The following is a 27250-nucleotide window of genomic DNA, read 5'->3' on the forward strand; positions in this document are numbered from 1 at the left end:
GCAACGCGTATAGAGGAAACTTTAATCCTAGGCCGTTCCGTAGTAATTCCTCTAATAATTATGGTAATTCCTACAACAATTCTTATGGAAATTTTAATAAGATGCCCTCTGAATTCGAGACTAGTGTTAAAAGTTTATGATTTCTCAAAAGAATTTCAATGCCTTGCTTGAAGAAAAATTTCTTAAAGTTGACGAACTGGCTAGGAACGAGGATAGAATTTCTCTTGATGTTGATTCTTCGAAACTTAGATCTATTCCACCTAAGCATGATATCAATGAGTCTCTCAAAGCCATGAGAATTTCCATTGATGAGTGCAAAGAAAGAACCGCTAGGATGCGTGCTAAGAAAGATTGCTTTGTAAAAGCGTGTTCTTCTAATTTTTATGAGAATAAAAATGAAGATCTAAAAGTTATTGATGTGTCCCCTATTAAATCTTTGTTTTGCAATATGAATCTTGATAATGATGGGACTGGAGATGAGTCAACTTTAGTTAGAAGGCATCCCAAAAATTCGGAGTTTTTAGATCTTGATACAAATTTTGGTAAAAGTGGGATTGAAGAGGTCAAAACTTTAGATATCAATGAACCCACTATCTTGGATTTCAAGGAATTTAATTATGATAATTGCTCTTTGATAGATTGTATTTCCTTGTTGCAATCCGTGCTAAATTCTCCTCATGCTTATAGTCAAAATAAAGCTTTTACTAAACATATCGTTGATGCTTTAATGTAATCTTATGAAGAAAAACTTGAGTTGGAAGTTTCTATCCCTAGAAAACTTTATGAGGAGTGGGAACCTAGTATTAAAATTAAGATTAAAGATCATGAATGCTATGCTTTGTGTGATTTGGGTGCTAGTGTTTCCACGATTCCCAAAACTTTGTGTAATTTGCTAGGTTTCCGTGAATTTGATGATTGTTCTCTAAACTTGCATCTTGCGGATTCCACCATTAAGAAACGTATAGGAAGAATTAATGATGTTCTTATTGTTGCAAATAGGAACTATGTGCCCGTAGATTTTATTGTTCTTGATATAGATTGCAATCCTTCATGTCCTATTATTCTTGGTAGACCTTTCTTTAGAACGATTGGTGCAATTATTGATATGAAGGAAGGGAATATTAGATTCCAATTTCCGTTAAGGAAAGGCATGGAACACTTCCCTAGAAAGAATATTAAATTACCATATGAATCTATTATGAGAGCCACTTATGGATTGCCTACCAAAGATGGCAATACCTAGATCTATCCTTGCTTTTAGGCGTAGCTAAGGGCTTTAAACGATAGCGCTTGTTGGAAGGCAACCCAATTTTATTTTAGTTTTTCTTTAATTTTTTGCTTCTGTTTAGGAATAAGTCTTTGATCTAGCCTCTGGTTTGATTTGTTTTTGTGTTTTAATTAGTGTTTGTGCCAAGTTAAACCTATAGGATCTTCTTGGATGATAGTTATTTGATCTTGCTGAAAATTCCAGAAACTTTCTGTTCACGAAAACAATTTTTAAAAATCACCAGAATGTTATAAAATACTGATTCCAATTGCAGTAGATCAATAAACAAATTATATAAGTCTTCCTATTTTGGTGGATTTTTCTGAGTTCCAGAAGTTTGCGTTAGTTACAGATTACTACAGACTGTTCTGTTTTTGACAGATTCTGTTTTTCGTGTGTTGTTTGCTTATATTGATGAATCTATGGCTAGTAAAATAGTTTATAAACCATAGAGAAGTTGGAATACAGTAGGTTTAACACCAATATAAATAAATAATGATTTCATTACAGTACCTTGAAGTGGTGTTTTGTTTTCTTCCGCTAACGGAGCTCATGAGATTTTCTGTTAAGTTTTGTGTTGTGAAGTTTTCAAGTTTTGGGTAAGGATTTGATGGATTATGGAATAAGGAGTGGCAAGAGCCTAAGCTTGGGGATACCCAAGGAACCCCAAGATAAATCTAAGGACACCAAAAAGCCAAAGCTTGGGGGTGCCCCGGAAGGCATCCCCTCTTTCGTCTTCGTCCATCGGTAACGTTACTTGGAGCTATATTTTTATTCACCACATGATAAGTGTTTTGCTTGGAGAGTCTTGTATGATTTGAGTCTTTAATTTTTAGTTTACCACAATCATCCTTGCTATACACACCTTTTGAGAGAGACACACGTGATTCGGAATTTATTAGAATACTCTATGTGCTTCACTTATATCTTTTGAGCTATATAGTTTTTGCTCTAGTGCTTCACTTATATCTTTTAGAGCACGGCGGTGGTTTTGTTTTATAGAAACTATTGATCTCTTATGCTTCACTTATATTATTTTGAGAGTCCTACAAAACAGCATGGTAATTTGCTTAAATTGAGATGGTAGTCCTAATATGATAGGCATCCAAGATTAGTAAAAACTTTCTTATAAGTGCGTTGAATACTAAGAGAAGTTTGATACTTGATAATTGTTTTGAGATATGAAGATGGCGATATTAGAGTCATGCTAGTTGAGTAGTTGTGAATTTGAGAAATACTTGTGTTAAAGTTTGTGATTCCCGTAGCATGCACGTATGGTGAACCGTTATGTGATGAAGTCGGAGCATGATTTATTTATTGATTATCTTCCTTATGAGTGGCGGTCGGGGACGAGCGATGGTCTTTTCCTACCAATCTATCCCCCTAGGAGCATGCGCGTAATACTTTGTTTCGATAACTAATAGATTTTTGCAATAAGTATGTGAGTTCTTTATGACTAATGTTGAGTCCATGGATTATACGCACTCTCACCCTTCCACCATTGCTAGCCTCTCTAATACCGTGCACTTTTCGCCCGTATCATACACCCACCATATACCTTCCTCAAAACAGCCACCATACCCACCTATTATGGCATTTCCATAGCCATTCCGAGATATATTGCCATGCAACTTACCACCGTTCCGTTTACTATGACACGCTCCATCATTGTCATATTGCTTTGCATGATCATGTAGTTGACAACGTATTTGTGGCAAAGCCACCGTTCATCATTTGTCACTCTTGATTCATTGCATATCCCGGTACATCGCCGGAGGCATTCACATAGAGTCATACTCTGTTCTAAGTATTGAGTTGTAATTCTTGAGTTGTAAGTAAATAAAAGTGTGATGATCATCATTATTAGAGCATTGTCCCATGTGAGGAAAGGATGATGGAGACTATGATTCCCCCACAAGTCGGGATGAGACTCGGACTAAATAAAAAAAGAGAAGTCCAAAAGAAAGAAAGGAAGGCCCAAAAAAATATGAGAGAAAAAGAGAGAAGGGACAATGGTACTATCCTTTTTTCACACTTGTGCTTCAAAGTAGCACCATGATCTTTATGATAGAGAGTCTCTTGATTTGTCACTTTCATATACTAGTGGGAATTTTTCATTATAGAGCTTGGCTTGTATATTCCAATGATGGGCTTCCTTAAAATGCCCTAGGTCTTGTGAGCAAGCAAGTTGGATGCACACTCACTTAGTTTCTTTTGTTGAGCTTTCATACACTTATAGCTCTAGTGCATCCGTTGCATGGCAATCCCTACTCACTCACATTGATATCTATTAATGGGCATATCCATAGCCCATTGATATGCCTAGTTGATGTGAGACTATCTTCTCCTTTTTTGTCTTCTCCACAACCACCATTCTATTCCACATATAGTGCTATGTCCATGGCTCACGCTTATGTATTGCGTGAAGATTGAAAAAGTTTGAGAACATCAAAAGTATGAAACAATTGCTTGGCTTGTCATCGGGGTTGTGCATGATTAAATACTTTGTGTGATGAAGATAGAGCATACCCAGACTATATGCTTTTGTAGGGATAACTTTCTTTGGCCATGTTATTTTGAGAAGACATGATTGCTTAGTTAGTATGCTTGAAGTATTATTATTTTTATGTCAATACTAAACCTTTATCATGAATCTTTCGGACCTGAATATTCATACCACAAATAAGAGAATTACATTAAGGAAAATGCTAGGTAGCATTCCACATCAAAAATTCTGTTTTTATCATTTACCTACTCGAGGACGAGCAGGAATTAAGCTTGGGGACGCTTGATACGTCTCCAACGTATCTATAATTTTTTATTGTTCCATGCTATTATATATTCTGTTTTGGATGATTAATGGGATTTATTATACACTTCTATATTATTTTTGGGACTAACCTATTAACCGGAGGCCCGGCCCAAATTGTTGTTTTTTTGCCTATTTCAGTGTTTCGAAGGAAAAGGATATCAAATGGAGTCCAAATGGAATGAAACCTTCGGGAACGTGATTTTCGGAATAAACGTGATCCAGAGGACTTGGAGTGGATGTCAAGCAACAGACGAGGAAGCCACGAGGTAGGGGGACGCGCCTACCCCCCAGGACGCGCCCTCCACCCTCGTGGGCCCCTCGTGGCTCCACTGACCTACTTCTTCCTCCTATATATACCTACGTAACCCCAAACCATTGAGGAGCACCACGAAAACCTAATTCCACCGCCGCAACCTTCTGTACCCGTGAGATCCCATCTTGGGGCATTCTCCGGCGTCCTGCCGGAGGGGGCATTGATCATGGAGGGCTTCTACATCAACACCATAGCCTCTCCGATGATGTGTGAGTAGTTTACCTCAGGCCTTCGGGTCCATAGTTATTAGCTAGATGGCTTCTTCTCTCTCTTTGGATCTCAATACAAAGTTCTCCTCGATTCCCTTGGAGATCTATTTGATGTAACTCTTCTTTTTGCGGTGTGTTTGTCGACATCCGATGAATTGTGGGTTTATGATCCAGATTATCTATGAACAATATTTGAATCTCCTCTGAATTCTTTTATGTATGATTGATTATCTTTGCAAGTCTCTTCGAATTATCAGTTTGGTTTGGCCTACTAGGTTGATCTTTCTTGCAATGGGAGAAGTGCTTAGCTTTGGGTTCAATCTTGCGGTGCTCGATCCCAGTGACAGTAGGGGAAACGACACGTATTGTATTGTTGTCATCGAGGATAAAAAGATGGGGCTTTTATCATATTTCATGAGTTTATCCCTCTACATTATGTTATCTTGCTTAAAGCGTTACTTTGTTCTTATGAACTTAATACTCTAGATGCATGCTGGATAGCGGTCGATGTGTGGAGTAATAGTAGTAGATGCAGAATCGTTTCAGTCTACTTGTCACGGACGTGATGCCTATATACATGATCATACCTAGATATTCTCATAACTATGCTCAATTCTATCAATTGCTCGACAGTAGTTCGTTTACCCACCGTAATACTTATGCTATCTTGAGAGAAGCCACTAGTGAAACCTATGGCCCCCGGGTCTATTTTCCATCATATTAATCTCCCAACAACTAGCTATTTCTGGCGTCGTTTATTTTGCTTTCTTTACTTTTACTCTTTACCATAAAAATACCAAAAATATTATCTTATCATCTCTATCAGATCTCACTCTCATAAGTGACCGTGAAGGGATTGACAACCCCTTTATCGCGTTGGTTGCGAGGTTCTTATTTTTTTGTTGCAGGTACGAGGGACTTGCGTGTGGCCTCCTACTGGATTGATACCTTGGTTCTCAAAAACTAAGGGAAATACTTACGCTACTTTACTGCATCACCCTTTCCTCTTCAAGGGAAAACCAACGCAGTGCTCAAGAGGTAGTAGAATCCTTTCCGTAGGCAAGCATAAAACCTTCATGTGCTTTCGGTGCAAATTTTGAAGTGTGATGTGGATCCTTGATCCAGCACCTAGCACCAAATACTCTGAAGTAGCTGACGTTTGGCTTCTTACCAGTCAGGAGCTCATAAGATATCTTCTTTAGAAGCTTGTGAAGATAAACACAGTTGATGACGTGGCATGCAGTATCAATGGCTTCAGGCCAGAATTTCCTTGGAGTCTTGTACTCATCAAGCATCATCCGTGCCATCTCAATGAGGGTTCTGTTCTTGCGCTCCATGATGCCATTCTGCTGAGGTGTGTATGGAGCTCAGAACTCATGTGTGATGCCCAATGTATCAAGATAAGTGTCGAGGCTGGTGTTCTTGAATTCTGTGTCGTTGTCACTTCTGATGTGCTTGATCTTGATGCCATAGTTGGTCATGGCGCGATTGGCGAATTGTCTGAAGACATCCTGCACTTCATTCTTGTAGAGGATTATGTGCACCCATGTATATCTTGAGTAATCATCAACAATGATGAAGCCATTGAGGTAAGCAGTGGTAGTAAGGGTAGAGTAGTGAGTAGGGCCAAATAAGTCCATGCGAAGCAGCTCGAAGGGATGTGTCGTTGTCATGATTGTCTTCGAGGGATGCTTGGCCCTAGTCATCTTTCCAGCTTCGCAGGCACCACAAATATGATCCGTCTTGAACTTGACGCCCTTGATGCCTACGACATGCTTCTTCTTTGCGAGAGTGTACAAGTTCCTCATGCTAGCATGCCCTAGCCTCCGATGCCAGAGCCAGCATTCTGAAGCGTTTTCTAGAAGACATACGGCCGGCTATGGTCCTACAGAGAAATCTACCATATACAGATCATCTTTTCGATACCCTTCAAAGACTAGAGATTTGTCAGATTCCATAAGCACAAGGCAACGATATTTTCCAAATATCACAATCATATTCAGATCACAAAGCATTGAGATAGACATTAAGTTGAAACCAAGGGATTCAACAAGCATCACTTTATCCATGTGCTGATCCTTTGAGATTGCAACTCTACCTCGACCCAATACCTTGCTTTTACCAGTGTCAGCAAATGTGATGCGACTCTTGTCAGACGGACGTAGGGTTGAATCCATGAGAAGACTTCGATCACCAGTCATGTGGTTAGTGCATTGCTACCTCTTGAGCTTGTGTTGGATTTCCCCGAAGAGGAGAGGATGATGCAGCAGAGTAGCGTAAGTATTTCCCTCAGTTTTTGAGAACCAAGGTATCAATCCAGTAGGAGGCCACGCGCAAGTCCCTCGTACCTACACAAAAGCAATAGCTCCTCGCAACCAACGTGATTAGGGGTTGTCAATCCCTTCACGGACACTTACGAGAGTGAGATCTGATAGAGATGATAGATAATATTTTTGGTATTTTTGATATAGAGATGCAAAGCAAAAAGTAAAAGGCAAAGTAAAAAAGCAAAGCAAGATTAAAGTGATGGAGATTGATATGATGAGAATAGACCCGGGGGCCATAGGTTTTACTAGTGGCTTCTCTCAAGAGCATAAGTATTCTACGGTGGGTGAACAAATTACTGTTGAGCAATTGACAGAATTGAGCATAGTTATGAGAATATCTAGGTATGATCATGTATATAGGCATCACGTCCGAGACAAGTAGATCGACTCCTGCCTGCATCTACTACTATTACTCCACTCATCGACGCTATCTAGCATGCATCTAGAGTATTAAGTTAAAAACAGAGTAATAGCTTAAGCAAGATGACATGATGTAGAGAGATAAATTCATACAATATGAAATAAACCCCATCTTGTTATCCTCGATGGCAACAATACAATACGTGCCTTGCTGCCCCTTCTGTCACTAGGAAAGGACACCGCAAGATCGAACCCAAAGCTAAGCACTTCTCCCATGGCAAGAACTACCAATCTAGTTGGCCAAACCAAATGGATAATTCGAAGAGACTTGCAATGATAACCAATCATACATAAAAGAATTCAGAGAAGATTCAAATATTATTCATAGATAGACTTGATCATAAACCCACAATTCATCGGTCTCAACAAACACACCGCGAAAAGAAGATTACATCGAATAGATCTCCACAAGAGAGGGGGAGAACATTGTATTGAGATCCAAAAAGAGAGAAGAAGCCATCTAGGTACTAACTATGGACCCGAAGGTTTGAGGTAAACTACTCACACTTCATCGGAGAGGCTATGATGATGTAGAAGCCCTCCGTGATGACGGCCCTCTCCGGTGGAGCTCTGGAACAGGCCCCAAGATGGGATCTCATGGATACAGAAAGTTGCTGCGGTGGAATTAGGTTTTTGGCTCCGTCTCTGATCGTTTGGGGGTACATAGGTATATATAGGAGGAAGAAGTACGTCGGTGGAGCTTCGGTGGGCTCACGAGGGTGGGGGCCGTGCCTGGGGGGTAGGGCGCGCCCCCCTACCTCATGCCCACCTCGAAGCTTCCTTGGCGTAGGGTCCAAGTCTCCTAGGTCATATTCGGTGAGAAAATCACATTCCCGAAGGTTTTATTCCGTTTGGACTCCGTTTGATATTCCGTTTCTTCGAAACACTAAAATAGGCAAAAAAAACAACAATTCTGGGCTGGGCCTCCGGTTAATAGGTTAGTCCCAAAAATAATATAAAAGTGGAAAATAAAGCCCAATATAGTCCAAAAACAGTACATAATATAGCATGGAGCAATCAAAAATTATAGATACGTTGGAGACGTATCAGGCATCCCCAAGCTTAATTCCTGCTCGTCCTCGAGTAGGTAAATGATAAAAAGAGAATTTTTGATGCGGAGTGCTACTTGGCATAATTTCAATGCAAATATTCTTAATTGTGGTATGAATATTCAGATTCGAAAGATTCAAGACAAAAGTTCATGTTGACATAAAAACAATAATACTTCAAGCATACTAATAAAGCAATTATGTCTTCTCAAAATAACATGGCTAAAGAAAGTTATCCCTACAAAATCATATAGGCTGGTGCTCTATCTTCACCACACAAAGTATTTAAATCATGCACAACCCCGATACAAGCCAAGCAATTGTTTCATACTTTAACATTTTCAAAACTTTTTCAATCTTCACGCAATACATGAGCATGAGTCATGGACATAGCACTATATATGGAATAGAATGGTGGTTGTGGAGAAGACAAAAAGGGAGAAGATAGTCTCACATCAACTAGGCGTATGAACGGGCTATGGAGATGCCCATCAATAGATATCAATGTGAGTGAGTAGGGATTGCCATGCAACGGATGCACTAGAGCTGTAAGTATATGAAAGCTCATCAAAAGAAACTAAGTGGGTGTGCATCCAACTTGCTTGCTCACGAAGACCTAGGGCAATTTGAGGAAGCCCATCATTGGAATATACAAGCCAAGTTCTATAATGAAAAATTCCCGCTAGTATATGAAAGTGACAAAATGAGAGACTCTCTATCATGAAGATCATGGTGCTACTTTGAAGCACAAGTGTGGTAAAAGGATAGTAACATTGTCCCTTCTCTCTTTTTCTCTCATTTTTTTATTTGGGCCTTTTTTATGGCCTCTTTTTTTATTTTATTTTATTTTTCGTCCGGAGCCTCATCCCGACTTATGGGGGAATCATAGTCTCCATCATCCTTTCCTCACTTGGGACAATGCTCTAAAAATTGATGATCATCACACTTTTATTTTTCTTACAACTCAACAATTACAACTCGATACTTAGAACAAATATGACTCTATATGAATGCCTCCGGCGGTGTACCGGGATATGCAATGAATCAAGAGTGACATGTATGAAAGAATTATGAACGGTGGCTTTGCCACAAATACGATGTCAACTACATGATCATGCTAGCAATATGACAATGATGGAGCACGTCATAATAAACAGAACGGTGGAAAGTTGCATGGCAATATATCTCGGAATGGCTATGGAAATGCCATGATAGGTAGGTATGGTGGCTGTTTTGAGGAAGGTATATGGTGGGTGTATGATACCGGCGAAAAGTGCGCGGTATTAGAGAGGCTAGCAATGGTGGAAGGATGGGAAAAAGTGCGCATAATTCATGAACTCAACATTAGTCATAGAGAACTCATATACTTATTGCAAAAATCTAGAAGTTATCAAAGCAAAGTATTATGCGCATGCTCCTAGGGGGATAGATTGGTAGGAAAAGACCATCGCTCGTCCCCGACCGCCACTCATAAGGAAGACAATCAATAAATAAATCATGCTCCGACTTCATCACATAATGGTTCACCATACATGCATGCTACGGGAATCACAAACTTTAACACAAGAATTTCTCAAATTCACAACTACTCAACTGGCATGACTCTAATATCACCATCTTCATATCTCAAAACAATTATCATGCATCAATCTTTTCTTAGTATTCAACGCACTAAAAAGAAGTTTCACAAATCTTGAATACCAAGCATATTATTATTAAGCAAATTACCATGCTATTAAGACTCTCAAGATAATCTAAGTGAAGCATGAGAGATCAATAGTCTCTTTAAAACAAACCACCACCGTGCTCTAAAAGATCTAAGTGAAGCACATAGAGCAAAATTATAACGCTCGAAAGATATAAGTGAAGCACATAGAGCAAAACTACATAGCTCAAAAGACCAAGAATTCTACCAAAATTAGACAACCTAGACAATTTTTTTATTGATCAGCAGAAATTGGAATCAGTATTTTATCACGTTCTGGTGATTTTTAAGAATTCGGGCACTAAGCGCAAAGTTTCTGGAAATTACAGCAAGATCAAATAACTATCATCCAAGAAGATCCAATAGGTCTAACTTGGCACAAACACTAATTAAAACACGAAAGCACATCCAAACTGAAGGTAAATGGATTATTTATTCCCTAACAGAAGAAAAACACAAAAAACTAAAAATAAAATTGGGTTGCCTCCCAACAAGCGCTATCGTTTAACGCCCCTAGCTAGGCATAAAAGCGAGGATAGATTTAGGTATTGCCATCTTTGGTAGGCAATCCATAAGTGGCTCTCATGATAGTTTCATATGGCAATTTTATTTTCTTTCTAGGAAAGTGTTCCATGCCCTTTTTTAATGGAAATTGGAATCTAATATTCCCTTCCTTCCTATCAATAATCGCACCAACCGTTCTAAGGAAAGGTCTACCAAGAATAATAGGGCAAGAAGGATTGCAATCTATATCAAGAACAATGAAATATACGGGCACATAATTCCTATTTGCAACAATAAGAACATCTTTAATCCTTCCCATAGGTTTCTTAATAGTGGAATCCGCAAGATGCAAGTTTAGAGAGCAATCATCAAAATCACGGAAATCTAGCAAATCACACAAAGTTTTGGGGACAGTGGAGACACTAGCACCCAAATCACACAAAGCATAAAACTCGTGATCTTTAATTTTAGTTTTAGTAGTAGGTTCCCACTCATCATAGAGTTTTCTAGGGATAGAGACTTTCAACTCAAGTTTTTCTTCATAAGATTGCATCATGGCGTCAACAATATGTTCGGTAAAGGCTTTCTTTTGACTATAAGCATGAGGAGAATTTAGCACGGATTGCAACAACGAAATACAATCAATTAAAGAGCAACTTTCATAATTAAATTCCTTGAATTCCAATACAGTGGGTTTAGTAACATCTAGGGTTTTATTTCTTTCAACCCCACTTTCATCAATTTCATCATAGAGATCTAAATACTCTGAATTTTTGGAACGCCTTCTAGGTAAAGGAAGATCATATTCAGTTTCATCAAGATTCATATTGCAAAACAAAGATTTGATAGGGGACACATCAATAACTTTTAGATCTTCATCTTGATTTTCATAGGAATTGGAAGAACACGCTTTAATAAAGGCATCTTTCGTAGCACGCATCCTAGCGGTTCTTTCCTTGCACTCATCAATGGAAATTCTCATAGCTTTGAGAGACTCATTGATATCATGCTTAGGAGGAATAGATCTAAGCTTTAAAGAATCAACCTCAAGAGAAATTCTATCAACGTTCCTAGTCAAATCATCAACTTTAAGCAATTTCTCTTCAAGGAAAGCATTAAAATTCTTTTGTGAATTCATAAACTCTTTAACACTACTCTCAAATTCAGAGGGCATCTTATTAAAATTTCCATAAGAATTGCTGTAGGAATTTCCATAATTAGAAGGATTACTAGGATAAGGCCTAGGATTAAAATTCCCTCTATATGCGTTGTTACCAAAATTATTCCTACCAACAAAATTCACATCCATAGGTTCATTATTATTCTCAATCAAAGTAGACAAAGGCATATCATTAGGATCAGAAGAAACACTTTTAGTAGCAAATAATTTCATAAGTTCATCCATCTTTGCACTCAAAACATTAATTTCTTCTATCGCATGCACTTTTTTATTAGAAGATCTTTCAGTATGCCATTGGGAATAATTAACCATAATATTATCTAGGAGTTTAGTAGCATCTCCTAAAGTGATTTCCATAAAAGTGCCTCCCGCGGCCGAATCTAAAAGATTTCTAGAAGCAAAATTCAATCCGGCATAAAAATTTTGTATAATCATCCACAAATTCAAACCATGAGTAGGGCAATTACGTATCATTAATTTCATTCTCTCCCAAGCTTGTGCAACATGTTCATGATCAAGTTGCTTAAAATTCATAATGTCGTTTCTAAGAGAGATGATCTTAGCGGGAGGAAAATACTTAGAGAGAAAAGCATCTTTGCACTTGTTCCAAGAATCAATACTATTTTTAGGCAAAGACGGAAACCAAGCTTTAGCACGATCTCTAAGCGAAAAAGGAAATAGCTTCAATTTAACAACGTCTTTTTTCTTTTGCATATCACATAAATCAACGAAGCTATTCAGATGAGTAGCGGCATCTTCACTAGGAAGGCCGGCGAATTGATCTTTCATAACAAGATTCAACAAAGCAGTATTGATTTCGCAAGATTCAGTATTTGCAAGAGGAGCAATCGGAGTGCTAAGGAAATCATTATTGTTGGTATTGGTGAAGTCACAGAATTTGGTAGTATCTTGAGCCATCGCGACAAACAAGCAACCCAACACACGAGCAACCAAAAGGCAGGCGAGAAAAAAGGAAAACGGAGAAAGAGGAGGAGGAGGAGAAGGATAAAGAGAGGGCGAATAAAATGGCAAGGGTGAAGTGGGGGAGAGGAAAATGAGAGGCAAATGGCAACTAATGTAATGCGGGAGATAGGGATTGTGATGGTTACTTGGTATGTTGACTTTTTTTGCATAGACTCCCCGGCAACGGCGCCATAAATTCTTCTTGCTACCTCTTGAGCTTGCCTTGAATTTCCTCGAAGAGGAGAGGATGATGCCACAGAGTAGCGTAAGTATTTCCCTCAGTTTTTGAGAACCAAGATATCAATACAGTAGGAGGCCACGCGCAAGTCCCTCGTACCTACACAAAAGCAATAGCTCCTCGCAACCAACGCGATTAAGGGTTGTCAATCCCTTCACGGTCACTTACGAGAGTGAGATCTGATAGAGATGATAGATAATATTTTTGGTATTTTTGATATAGAGATGCAAAGCAAAAAGTAAAAGGCAAAGTAAAAAGCAAAGCAAGATTAAAGTGATGGAGATTGATATGATGAGAATAGACCCGGGGGCCATAGGTTTCACTAGTGGCTTCTCTCAAGAGCATAAGTATTCTATGGTGGGTGAACAAATTACTGTTGAGCGATTGACAGAATTGAGCATAGTTATGAGAATATCTAGGTATGATCATGTATATAGGCATCACGTCCGAGACAAGTAGATCGACTCCTGCCTGCATCTACTACTATTACTCCACTCATCGACCGCTATCCAGCATGCATCTAGAGTATTAAGTTAAAAATAGAGTAACGCCTTAAGCAAGATGACATGATGTAGAGAGATAAATTCATGCAATATGAAATAAACCCCATCTTGTTATCCTCGATGGCAACGATACAACACGTGTCTTGCTGCCCCTTCTGTCACTAGGGAAGGACACCGCAAGATCGAACCCAAAGCTAAGCACTTCTCCCATGGCAAGAACTACCAATCTAGTTGGCCAAACCAAACGGATAATTCGAAGAGACTTGCAATGATAACCAATCATACATAAAAGAATTCAGAGTAGATTCAAATATTATTCATAGATAGACTTGATCATAAACCCACAATTCATCGGTCTCAACAAACACACCGCAAAAAGAAGATTACATCGAATAGATCTCCACAAGAGAGGGGGAAAACATTGTATTGAGATCCAAAAAGAGAGAATAAGCCATCTAGCTACTAACTATGGACCCGAAGGTCTGAGGTAAACTACTCACACTTCATCGGAGAGGCTATGATGATGTAGAAGCCCTCCGTCATGACGGCCCTCTCCGGCAGAGCTCCGGAACAGGCCCCAAGATGGGATCTCGTGGATACAGAAAGTTGCGGCGGTGGAATTAGGTTTTTGGCTCCGTCTCTGATCGTTTGGGGGTATGTAGGTATATATAGGAGGAAGAAGTACGTCGGTGGAGCTTCGGTGGGCTCACGAGGGTGGGGGCCGTGCCTGGGGGGTAGGGCGCGCCCCCCTACCTCATGCCCACCTCGAAGCTTCCTTGGCGTAGGGTCCAAGTCTCCTGGGTCATATTCGGTGAGAAAATCACGTTCCCGAAGGTTTTATTCCGTTTGGACTCCGTTTGATATTCCGTTTCTTCGAAACACTGAAATAGGCAAAAAAACAGCAATTCTGGGCTGGGCCTCCGGTTAATAGGTTAGTCCCAAAAATAATATAAAAGTGGAAAATAAAGCCCAATATAGTCCAAAATAGTAGATAATATAGCATGGAGCAATCAAAAATTATAGATACGTTGGAGACGTATCATGCATCCACTGTCCATAATCCATTCTAAAGCCTTTGGTGTCTTACCCTACAGTGCAGTTTGGGGGATAGGCTTCACTAAGGGTATTGTGAAGCATAAACATTTGACGAACAAGCGGATTATGAAAGTTCAGATCCTGGTTAGGGTAAATAGGATGTTTGTCAAGGAATCCTGGGATGAAATACATAGTAAGAGCATTTTGGCATTTTATCTTGCGTCCCACAAGATGTTTTAGGTCCTCAGCATAAGCATCGGAAGCCTTTGATTTCCGGCAGGAGACCTTTCCCTGCAAAAGAGAGTTAATTTTTCTTAACCACCCACATTTTCAGGGGTGGCTTAGAAGCAACGAGTCTAAGTGTAGCATCTAAGAACTTCGGCTTTGGAGCCCTAGCAAATAGCCTTGCAGGAGGTGAACAATACTCATAAGAATAAGCAGAAAAGTTCTTGGTCTTATGAACATAGCGGTTTGATGAAACACACTCATATTCATAAGTCCGAGTATGGTTTCCCTACAAAACATTCGCGTTAGGGTGACTCTGGTGAGTCCTCTGTCTGTATGAAGCCTTTGGACCATATGAAGCCTTTGGTCTGGGGTTTGTCTTCTTCCCAGGTGGTGTCATGATGACATTCACAGGAAGCTTCTCAAGACAACTTTTGGGCACCTGGATCTTCTTCAAAGGTGGCCCATTCCTGCAGTTAGTACCAATATACTTGGCAAACTCTTCGCCATTCTTATTCTTAAACAGATTATAGTTTGCATCAAAGGATTCATCAATGATATTCGGGTTAGCACAAGTGAAGCAAGATACGGTAGATGGATCCATTGAAGGTCCCTTTGCAGCAACTCATGTGGTTTTGGGGTACTGCACATGCTTCCAGTATGAACCATCAACATTCATTTTCCTCTCGAACCCAGCACCCTCTTTCCTAGGGTTTCGGTTCAGAATATATTTCTTGAGGACATAGTGTCTGATGCCCTTTGAGACTTTTGTATATTCCTGTTTCAATCAATGTCTTCAACCTGGCATTCTCATCAGCAATAGTAGTGGTATCCTCAGTAGAGGGGTTAGTTACCACATCAGCAGTTGAAGATATTGCAACAGTAGCAGCAGTAGAACATTCAGCAACAGAAACGGCATTATCACGCTCAAGACATTTTAGACATGGTGGTTCAAAGCCTACCTGAGAGGAACTGATCTTCATGAGTCGCTCTCAAGTTCTCAAGTTCTTGCTTCCTTTGAAGATAATCATAGGAAAGATTTTCATGAGTAGTTGAGAGCGTTTCATGACGACTCTCAAGTTCCTCGTACTTAACGTGAATATTTTTTATGTCTTTGTAAGTGCATCTAGTGCCACCCCTAGTTGGTTTTGGAGTATTGACGACAAATCTGGTTGAGGGACTAATGTGTTTGTGAGAATTGCAGGATAACACAGGTAGTAGTCCCTCATTGATTCGGTTTACCTACTAGAGATGACCCCTAAAAATGTATGAAGACATTGACGACAATGGTGGTATGTGAAGATATTCATATTGAAGACTATGACATGAGAAGACATTGAGTGAAGACTATGGAGCGCGAAGACTTAGTCGTTTCGTTGTTTCCTTTTTTTCTTTGTTGAGTCATAGGAACCACCGAACTGTTAAGTGGGGTCCAAGTGAACAAAGTCAGAGTGACTGAAGTGATGCTCAACCCAAATCCTATATCTTCGAGCGAAGACAATGAGAGCAAATCTTATCCAGAGCTAGATGAGTTAGCTTTGCTTGTAGCCCAAGTAAAGTTTCCGTGTGTGTTTGAAATCTGACCGTTGGAACACGTGTCAGTTCCTTATTGACCTAGGGTCATTTCGGACATATCAGGTCGGGTTGCCTAGTGGCTATAAATAGCCCACCCCCTACACCATAAATTGGTGGCTGCTCAGAGTTAGTGCACGGCTTTTGTCGCATTGAGAGCAACCCACCTCGAAGCCTTTGAGAGAGAAATCCTTGCGAGGAAAAATCCCAAACACCTAGAGCCAAAGAGTGTTAGGCATCACTGAAGTCTTTCTGTCTGCGTGACCTAAAGACTTATTACACTTGAGGACTGTGAATCCTCCACCCGGTTAGGCGTCGCGTTCTGAGCATCCAAGAGTCATTGTGGATCGCCGGTGAACGAAGTCTGTGAAGGTTTGGAAGTCTACCTTGAAGACTTACCAGAGTAATTGGGCGAGGACTGGGTGTCCTTAGCTCAAGGGGAATAAGGCGAAGACGTGGTCTTCTGAGTTGAATCTCAGCCTCCCTAACCAGACGTACAATTGTCACAGCAACTGGAACTGGTCCAACAAATCCTGTGTCTTCAACAAGTGACTGGTTCTATCCTCTCCCTCTCTTTATTTAGAGTTTGTCTTCGTGAAGTCATTGCTTGTTTGCTTTACCTATTTGTCTTCACTGTCTGACTATTTTCGTAGTTTGGCTTCATACCATCTTCCATCCTGATCCTTACTACCTAGCTGCTGTTAGTCTTTGTACTTTCACATTATTGCATACTTGACTATGGCTTGCTTAGTGTAGTTTATCTTCCGCTGCATATCAATAGGGTCATTTCTATTGTTTGTCTTTGAAACTTCCATGTTTTGAAGACTTTCATTAAAATGGCCTATTCACCCCCCCTCTAGTCGATAACTAGCACTTTCAATTGGTATCAGAGCAAGGTACTCCCTTGTTCTGTGTGATTCAGTTTAACCACCTGGAGTTTTAGCTATGTCGACTGCAGGGATAATCAAAGTCTCCGCTGCTTGCCCCGTCTTCGATGCAACTGAATATCCCTACTGGAAGAATAAGATGCGCATGCATCTTGAAGCCATTGATGTCGACCTCTGGTATGTCGTCAAGAATGGCATACCCAAGACTGGTGAAGGTGTCACTCCTGCTGATGTCAAGAAGTTCATTCAACTGGATTCTACTGCCAAGAACATCATCTATGGTCATCTGACCAAAGGACAGTATGGCCGTGTGAGTGCTCTGGAAACGTCGAAGCTAGTCTGGGACTAGCTGTCCAAGGTCAACGAAGGCGTCTCAACCCAGAGAGATCAAAGGATCAGTGTTCTTCTCAACCTCTTCAACCGCTTCAAGAGAAACGACAATGAAAATGTCCAGCTCACGTTTGATCGCCTCACCGACATCACAAATGTGCTTCGTGCTCTCGGCGCCACTGAGATTACCAAGCATGAAATCGTCATGACACTACCGAGATCACTTGACAGCTCCTTTGACACCCTTGCCCTCATGATACAAGAACGCCCTGACTTCAAGACACTCGATCCGTCTGATATACTATAGAGGCTCAACACACATGAGTTCCAGCTATCTGAGAAAAGAGATATATATGGTCCCAACTATGGCCGAACTCGCGCTTTGAAGGAAAAAGTTGTTTCCTCATCTGAAGAAGAATCTGACTGCAGTTCTGATGATCCTGAAGACATTGGAAAGGAACTTGCTATGCTTGTGAAGAATTTCCAGAAGTTCACTAAGAAGAAGGGCTTCAGAAAGTCTTCACGATCTAGCTCAAGAAATGATGAAGCTTCCACTCATGACTACAACAAGAGAACATGTCACAAGTGCAAGAAACCTGGACACTATATCTCTGAGTGTCCACAGTGGGACAATGAGAAGAAGAAGAAGAAGAAGAGCAAGGAATATGATTCTGATGACAAGAAGAAGAAGAAGAAATCTTCAAAGTCTTCTTCCAAGTCCTCATCCAAGTCTTCATCTCATAAGAAGAGCTCATCTGGCAAGGCTCGTGCTTTTGTTGGCAAGGAGATGGATTCAGAGGAGGAGTCTACTTCTAAGGAGGCGGAGGTGGAGTCTGAGGAGGAGTCTGACCCTGGCATTGCAAGTTTGGCTCTAGCCATAGCCTACGTTGCCAAGTCCATCTTCAACACTGAAGACAATGACTTCCACACCAACGCTGAAGCTAATGACAAGGACGACTCCGCTCCCACCTACTGCTTCATGGCACGTGGTGCGAAGGTAAAATCACGCGATGCTTACTTTCAAACATCAAGTGAAGATGACTCTGATTATGAATCCAAACCCAGCTACAAAACACTTGCTAAAATTGCAACTGAATAACAAAAAGCTATGGAACATACTCAAAAACTGTTAGACAAAAGCAATGACCTGTTGGACGTGGAAATGACCCGTTCACAGTCCTTAGTTGAAGACATAAAAAATCTTCATGCTAAGTACCAAGAACTTGAAAGTCGTCATGAAACGCTCTCAACCACTCATGAAAAGCTCTCCTATGATTATCTTCAAAGGAAGCAAGAGCTTGAGAAATTGAGAGCGGCTCATGAAGATCTTCAAAAAGAGAATGAGTCACTTCGCGCTCAATAGATCAGTCCCGCTCAGGATGGATTTGAACCACCATGTCTAAAATGCCTTGAGCGTGACAACGCTACCTCTGTTCTGAATGTTCTACTGCTGCTACTGTTGCATTGTCTTCAACTACTGATGTGGTAACTAACCCCTCTGCGGAGGATACCACTACTATTGCTGATGAAAATGCTAGGTTGAAGACATTGCTTGAAACAGGGATGTATGAAAGTCTGAAAGGGCATCAGACATTGTGCGATGTCCTCAAAAAGCATATTCTGAACCAAAATCCTAGGAAAGAGGGTGTTGGGTTCGAGAGGAAAATGAATGTTGATGGTTCCTACTGGAAGCCTGAGCAGTATCCCAAAACCACATGGGTTGCTGCAAAGGGACCTTCAGTGGATCCATCCACCTTATCTTGCTTTACCTGTGCTAACCCTGTTATCGTTGATGAATCCTTTGATGCAAACTATAAACTGTTCAAGAATTAGAATGGTGAAGTATTTGCCCGGTATATTGGCACTAACTGCAGGAATGGGCCACCTATGAAGAAGATCTGGGTTCCCAAAAGCTGTCTTGAGAATCTTCCGGTGAATGTCATAATGACACCACCTGGGAATAAGACAAACCCGAGACCTAAGGCTTCATATGGTCCAAAGGCTTCATACAGACCGAGGACTCACCTGAGTCACCCTAACGCCAATGTTTTGCAGGGAAACCATACTCAGACTTATGAATATGAGCGTGTGTCTTCAAACCGCTATGTTCATAGAACTAAGAACTTTTCTGCTTATTCATATGAGTATCATTCATCTCCTGCAAGGCTATTTGCTAGGGCTCCAAAGCCGAAGTTCTCAGATGCTGCACTTAGACTCATTGCTTCTAAGCCACCCCTGAAGATGTGGGTGGTTAAGAAGAATTAACTTTCTTTTGCAGGAAAAGGTCTCCAGCCGAAAATCAAAGGCGTCTGATGCTATTGCTGGGGACCTAAAACATCTTATAGGGCACAAGATCAAATGCCCAAATGGTCTCACTATGTATATTGTTCCTGAATCGTTTGCCATTCATCCTATCAGTCCTAATCTTGATCTGAGCTTCAATAATCCTCTTGCCCATCAAATGTTTATGCTTCACACATCTCTTGGTGAGGCCTATCCCCTTGACTGTACTATAGGGTATGACACCTCATGCTTCAGAATGGATTATGGACAACGGATGCACTAATCATATGACTGGTGATCGAAGTCTTCTCATGGACTCAACCTTACGTCCATCTGACAAGAGTCACATCACATTTGCTGACACTGGAAAAGCAAGGTATTGGGTCTAGGTAGAGTTGCAATCTCAAAGGATCAGCACATGGATAAAGTGATGCTTGTTGAATCCCTTGGTTTCAACTTAATGTCTGTCTCAATGCTTTGTGACTTGAACATGATTGTGCTATTCGGAAAATATCGTTGCCTTGTACTAATGGAATCTGACAAGTCTCTAGTCTTTGAAGGGTACCGGAAAGATGATCTATACATGGCAGATTTCTCAGCAGGTCCACAGCTTGCCTTATGTCTTCTTGCAAAAGCTTCAGAGTGCTGGCTCTGGCATCGGAGGCTGGGGCATGCTGGCATGAGGAACTTACACACTCTCGCCAAGAAGAAGCATGTCATAGGCATCGAGGGCGTCAAGTTCAAGAAGGATCATTTGTGTGGTGCCTGCGAAGCTGGAAAGATGACTAGGGCCAAGCATCCCTCGAAGATAATCATGACGACATCTCAACCCTTCGAGCTGCTACACATGGACTTATTTGGCCCTACTCACTACTCTACCCTCACAACAACTGCTTGTCTCTATGGCTTCGTCATTGTTGATGATTACTCAAGATATACATGGGTACACATAATTCTCTACAAGACTGAAGTGCAAGATGTCTTCAGACACTTCGCCAACCGTGCCATGAATAATTATGGCGTCAAGATCAAGCATATCAGAAGTGACAACGGCACTGAGTTCAAGAACACTGGACTTGATCTTTATCTGGATACAATGGGAATCACTCATGAGTTCTCTGCTCCATACACACCTCAGCAAAATGGCATTGTGGAGCGCACCAACAGAACCCTCATTGAGATGGCTCGAACAATGCTCGATGAATACAAGACCCCAAGAAAGTTCTGGCCTGAAGCTATTGATACAGCTTGTCATATCATCAACCGTGTCTGCATCCATAAGCTTCTGAATAAAACATCCTATGAGCTCCTCACTGGCAAGAAGCCAAATGTCAGTTACTTCAGAGTATTTGGAGCTAGGTGCTGGATCAAGGATCCACATCACAAATCAAAATTTGCACCTAAAGCTCACGAAGGCTTCATGCTCGGTTACGGAAAGGACTCGCACTCTTACAGAGTCTTCAATCTCTATCTTTACAAAATCGTCAAAACTGTGGACGTGCGGTTTGATGAAACTAATGGTTCACAAAGAGAGCTCCTGCTAAGTACACTAGACGAAGCTCCACCCAGCGAATCTATCAAGCTAATGGGAACTGGTGAAATCATGCCTTCTGAAGCTCAGCCTGAAGAGGAACTTATCATTTCTGCACCCAATCAACCTGAAGAAAATGCTCAGACTGAAGACAATCCTTCCAATGTTGATAATGATCAGCAAGAGCAAAATCTTCATCCAGTTCATCCTCGTGTTGCAAATGAAGTACAGATTGAAAAGATAATTGATAGCATCAATGCACCCGGTCCACTTACTCGCTCAAGAGCAACACAGTTAGCAAATTTCTGTGGGCACTTTGCCTTTGTGTCAATATCAGAACCCAAGAAAGTTGCTGAAGCCTTTATGGAACCTGAGTGGATTCAAGCTATGCAAGAAGAGCTTCAACAGTTCAACCTGAACAATGTTTGGGAACTTGTCAAGCGTCCTGACCCTCGCAAGCATAACATAATAGGCACAAAATGGATATATCGAAACAAGCAAGATGAGGATGGTCAAGTCGTCAGAAACAAAGCACGTCTCGTCGCTCAAGGATATACTCAAGTTGAAGGGATTGACTTCGATGAAACAGTTGCTCTTGTGGCTAGGCTTGAAGCTATTCACATACTGCTAGCCTATGCTAACCATCACAACATCTTGCTATATCAAATGGATGTGAAGAGTGCATTTCTCAACGGCGAGATTGAAGAAGAAGTATATGTCGCACAACCTCCTGGCTTTGAAGATCCAAAACACCCTGATATGGTGTACAAGCTAAACAAAGTACTGTATGGCCTCAAACAAGCTCCTCGCGCCTGGTATGATACGGTCAAAGACTTCCTGAAGAGCAAAGGCTTCAAACCTGGATCCCTTGATCCCACACTCTTCACGAAGACATATGATGGTGAACTGTTTGTGTGCCAAATCTATGTGGATGATATTATCTTCGGCTGCACCAATCAGAAGTATAGTGATGAGTTTGGACACATGATGCAAGAGCAATATCAGATGTCCATGATGGGTGAGCTGAAGTTCTTCCTTGGTCTTCAGATTCGTCAGCAAAGGAATGGCATCTTCATATCTCAAGAAAAATACCTCAAAGATTGCCTGAAGAAGTTTGGAATGCAACATTGCAAAGGTTACACGACGCCAATGCCAGCCAAAACACCATCTGGGTCCCGACGACAATGGTAAAGAGTTCGATCAAAAGGTATACCGCTCCATGATTGGTTCTTTACTTTACCTATGTGCATCTAGGCCAGATATTATGCTTAGTGTTTGCATGTGTGCTCGATTCCAAGCGGCACCAAAGGAATCGCATCACTTAGCTGTGAAGCGAATTCTTCGATATTTGGCTTACACCCCAACATTAGGATTATGGTATCCAAAGGGCTCAGAATTTGATCTGGTTGGATTCTTGGATGTTGATTATGCTGGTGACAAGGTGGATCGCAAGTCTACATCGGGCACATGTCATTTCCTAGGACGATCACTTGTCTGTTGGTCTTCAAAGAAGCAGAACTGTGTATCACTCTCCACTGCTGAATCTGAATACATTACTGCTGGATCTTGCTGCGCTCAGCTTCTATGGATGAAGCAAACTCTCAAGGACTATGGCATCAATCTGAAACAAGTACCTCTCTTCTGCGACAACGAAAGCGCCATCAAGATTGCCAACAACCCAGTTCAGCACTCGAAGACAAAGCACATTGAAGTTCGTCATCACTTTCTCAGAGATCATGTCATGAAGGAAGATATTGATATCATTCACGTCAACACTGAAGAGCAACTGGCAGATATCTTCACAAAGCCCTTGGATGAGAAAAGGTTTTGCAAGTTACGGTGTGAGCTAAATATCTTGGAATCCTCAAATGTCCTGTGATCAGGCACACACCCTAACACTTATGCATGTTGATGACTTAGATGTACAACACATGAAGTAAAGTATATCTTCAATCAATGAAGACTTACATTCTGAGTGTGGATACATTAATGCGGAATTTGACTTCGGAGCACCACGATAATTGTGCGCCGTGTCTGGGTCTAATACTTCCTATACGGTGGGTAACGCCACCACCAAATTCTTCTGTTTGAAGTGTTTTACTCATGGCGTTACTTTTGCTATGTCTTCGCATTTGGTTTGTCCCCAATTTCAACTTGTCTTCATGATTATCTTCACTATGTTGATTTGATTGTTTTCTGATATATACTAGTGTTCTGTCCTCTACAGCATTCACTTATAGCTATGTCTTCCTTGTTGAATCTTTTGAACTAAGTGAATGTGATTGGACCCTAATCTCTCTATGCTTTCTATCTCAAACTCTATCTGTCCAAATCATATGCATTCTATTGAAACTGTCAAATGTCTTCTCTGCGTCCTTATCAGCAGAAGATATAGAGACAAACATTAAGTCTGTTTTAAATGATTCATCCTTATTGCTTGAAATCCGGAGAAGCCGGAACGACCATCCGACAAACCTGGCGGGCGTGGGAACGTGGGACAACTCCAAGTATGTTGCATGCATGCCACGTGTTCCTCAGATCCAAACCGCCAGGGGAACCTGCGTAATTGCGTTGTGTCGCATTCTTCCTTATAAATACATGTCCCCTTGCGGTCAAGAAAACCTTCTTCCACCTCTCCACCTCGTCAAAACCCTAGCGCCACCGCTAGCTCTTGACAACGCCGGCGACGAAGTGCTTAGCTGCCGCGACTTCACCGACGCCGTCCTCACACCGGCCGCGGACATCGTCCTCTCCGCCGCCGCCGTAGGTGTCCTCCATCGCCAAGTTAGGGCATGATGGACTGAACTACTCGGTCTCCTACTCTTCCCATCTAGCAGTTCTTCGCGTGGTAAATACAACTCTATTTTTACAATCTTTTTGATCCTCAAAAATTCATCTTGTTTACCAAAATAGGTTTCTGCCTACACAATGTTAGATCTATCCTGTCTGCATCTCATACTGCCTAGTATATTCACTTAAGCTTCACATCTTGTTAGATTCCTCACTTGTACTTATTCGTGGATTCGTACAAATCTGGAACCAACTCTCAACATATAAGTGAATGTCTTCGCATCATGAGGTAAATGTCTTCAAACTAATTTATCTTCAAAATCTTCTGAGAATGCATATGACCTCTTCCCCTTCCCTCGCATCTCTAATGCTGTCACAGGTACATGTCCGTGGGAGAATCCCTTGGTTCTCATAGTCTGCATTCGTTTGCAGAATTCTTACAACATCACATTAACTCTCCCGAAGCCAGTTCCTGTTTGTCCAGCAAACGGAAGCCTTTGAACATGTTGAAGCCATTCAGTTTGAAGTTCATGGCTACAGAAAAATCTGCAAGGAAGGGTGGCAGACAGCGCCGTGGGGGTACATCAATGGATCTGCCCAAAGATCTCTATGAACTTTACAAAACCGATCCCGAAGAAAGCTATGGACAGCGCAAGACTTGAATCCAATGGATTCGAAGATATTGGGCAGAGCAATGGTTCAAGTACAACTTCGTCACCAAGGAGTATGCTGAGAAGAATGCTATCAAGCGGCCTTGGGGCGATATTTTGTACAAAAATCTTCAACCCAAGACCAGATCTGAAGCCATTGAGCAAGGCTTCAATCCTTGCATGGTCAGGGGACCTCAACCTGCCAACGCCGACCCCACTTCTCTCTTGTGGTGTCGAGATGACGATCTTTTCAAACGGAATTATCAGTTTGCAAAAGCCTCAGCAAAGAAGAACAAAGATTCTTTAGGGTTAGACTTCAATCCTGATCCTTCTGCTCCCCGGGCTGACGGCACACGCGATGCAGAACCCAATATCATCGGACCCTTCTACAACCTTGATGGCCTCATCACCCACATCTCTGTTCAAGGTGCCAAAGTGGATTCTGATGATGATGCTGACACTGACGAAGCCCCTGCTCCTACCCCAAAGCCGCAGAAGCAAAAGAAGGCTAAAGCTTCAAAGTCAGCTGCTCCTCCAAAAGCTTCACGTGCGAAGCCACTGGCTACTGCACCTCCTGAAGACAATGTGCAGTCTGAAGATCTATCTCGTATCTCCAAGAAGACGGAGATGAAAAAGAAAAATGTCAAGAATACTGATCAGGCACTGACCCCTGCTGCCATCTTACGAGACGAACACATTGATCTGTCCAGTGATGAAGATCTTGCAGATGACGCTCTTGAACAACTGATAAAGAGCAAGGAAGAAGCAAAAATCTTCAATGATTTGCCTCTCTTTGATGTGGCAATCATCCACAACTTCATTGATGAGTGGTTTGATACCCCCAATCTTAGTTTTGAAGATCTGCAACTTCCAATTGGCCTCAGCGTCTCTTTCAATGGAGCCATTGCTTCTGAGCTAGCTCTAGCTCAGCGCATAGTTGAACTGAAGCACAAAATTGACTATGAGAAAGCTCAGTTCAAGAAGCACATGGCAAAGCTCAGCGTGCAAGATGTCAAAAACTTCAAAGTTATGCTGCACGAGCTCAAGGAAGCTTTTCTCAAGAAGCGTGAAGAAGCTAAAGGTTCTTGTGAACGCATGAAGAGTCTGGCTGACAAGTGCGTGCAAGCCTACAATGAAGCTGAGAAGCGCAAGGCTCTTGGTCGCCCTGGAATCGACCCCAGAATGGCTGCAAAGAAGAAGAAGCCATCGACTGACCAATCTGCACCTTCAAGACGGGAAGAACCTCGCATAGTCTTCCCAAGCAGCATGACCGGCTCGAAGCCAAAGGTCAGGTCAACCGCTTCAGAACTGAAGAAGACAAGGACTGCTGAGGCTGAAGCCAGAAAGAGGAAAAATCCTGAAGCTTCTGATGTCGCTCCCTCCAAGAAGAAGCGCAAAACCAAGAAAGATCGGGCTGCTCCCACAGAGCCCCTCGTTGTCAAACCCATATCGGTTGCTCGTCCTGACTCTTCGTATCAAGAACGACGGATGATAGTCCATGAGCCTGCTTCCACAGAGGCTCCTGAAGCTGAAGACATTCCAGCAGTTGACCCCTCCGCTGCTGAAGACATTGGTCACCATGACAATGTTGAAGATGATGTAGTTCTTCCTCAGATCGAGCACAACTTGGTATCATCGCCTGTTCTCATGAATAGCGAACTCATCAGCATTGGTCGTCCTCTGATGCCAATTGCTCAGGATGCATCATGGGCTGATCACCCACAACACCAAGACACCTCAAGTACTCCCCAACAACAAGCTACCCCACTAGTGCAAGAAGGAGATGATGACTTTGAGGCCCAGCCAACTCCATCTCCACAGGCGTCGCCAGCATTACGTAGGCTTCGCAAAGGACCAAGGCCTCAAGTTCCTCTTTCGAGCGTTCCAGAAAGAGAAGTGCACCACCAATCCATTGCACGTCAGGTGTTCCCAGAAGCCACTCCTACTGTGAATGTCTCCGAGTCTGAAGCTAAAGTTGCTGAAGATAATCCGGCTGCATCAGCCAAAGAAAAACAAGCAGAAGAATGTGTCCCTACTCCCCCCATCACTGAAGAAGTTGTTCCTGAAGTGAACGTGTCTGTGCCCAACCCTCCATCTCATCAAGTGGAGGTTGAGAATCTTGAGGCTGCCACCACTAACACCAATGAAGCCAATGACGTGGTCATGGCTGAAGCAAATGTGGAGCCTGCACAGAATACTGAGCCTGAAACCAATGAAGCCAATGAAGCACCTGCTCCAGATGCGTAGCCTGACGCCTCTGCCAATGCCACTGCTCCCACTCCGCCACCAAGGCCGCATACCATAGAACAAGCATACAACTAGGCAGCTTATAACCGTCAAATGGCCTCTTCTGGTTCCTCCGCCTGCTACTGGTCCTCAATTTGACTACCACGTTGAGCACAGGCCTCAGGTTCAGAAGCCACTGCCAAGACTGCCTAGGTTTCCAGGTACTGCGTC

This window comes from Triticum urartu, chromosome 4, assembly GCF_003073215.2.
Source record: "Triticum urartu cultivar G1812 chromosome 4, Tu2.1, whole genome shotgun sequence".
In the NCBI taxonomy this organism is placed as follows: domain Eukaryota; kingdom Viridiplantae; phylum Streptophyta; class Magnoliopsida; order Poales; family Poaceae; genus Triticum; species Triticum urartu.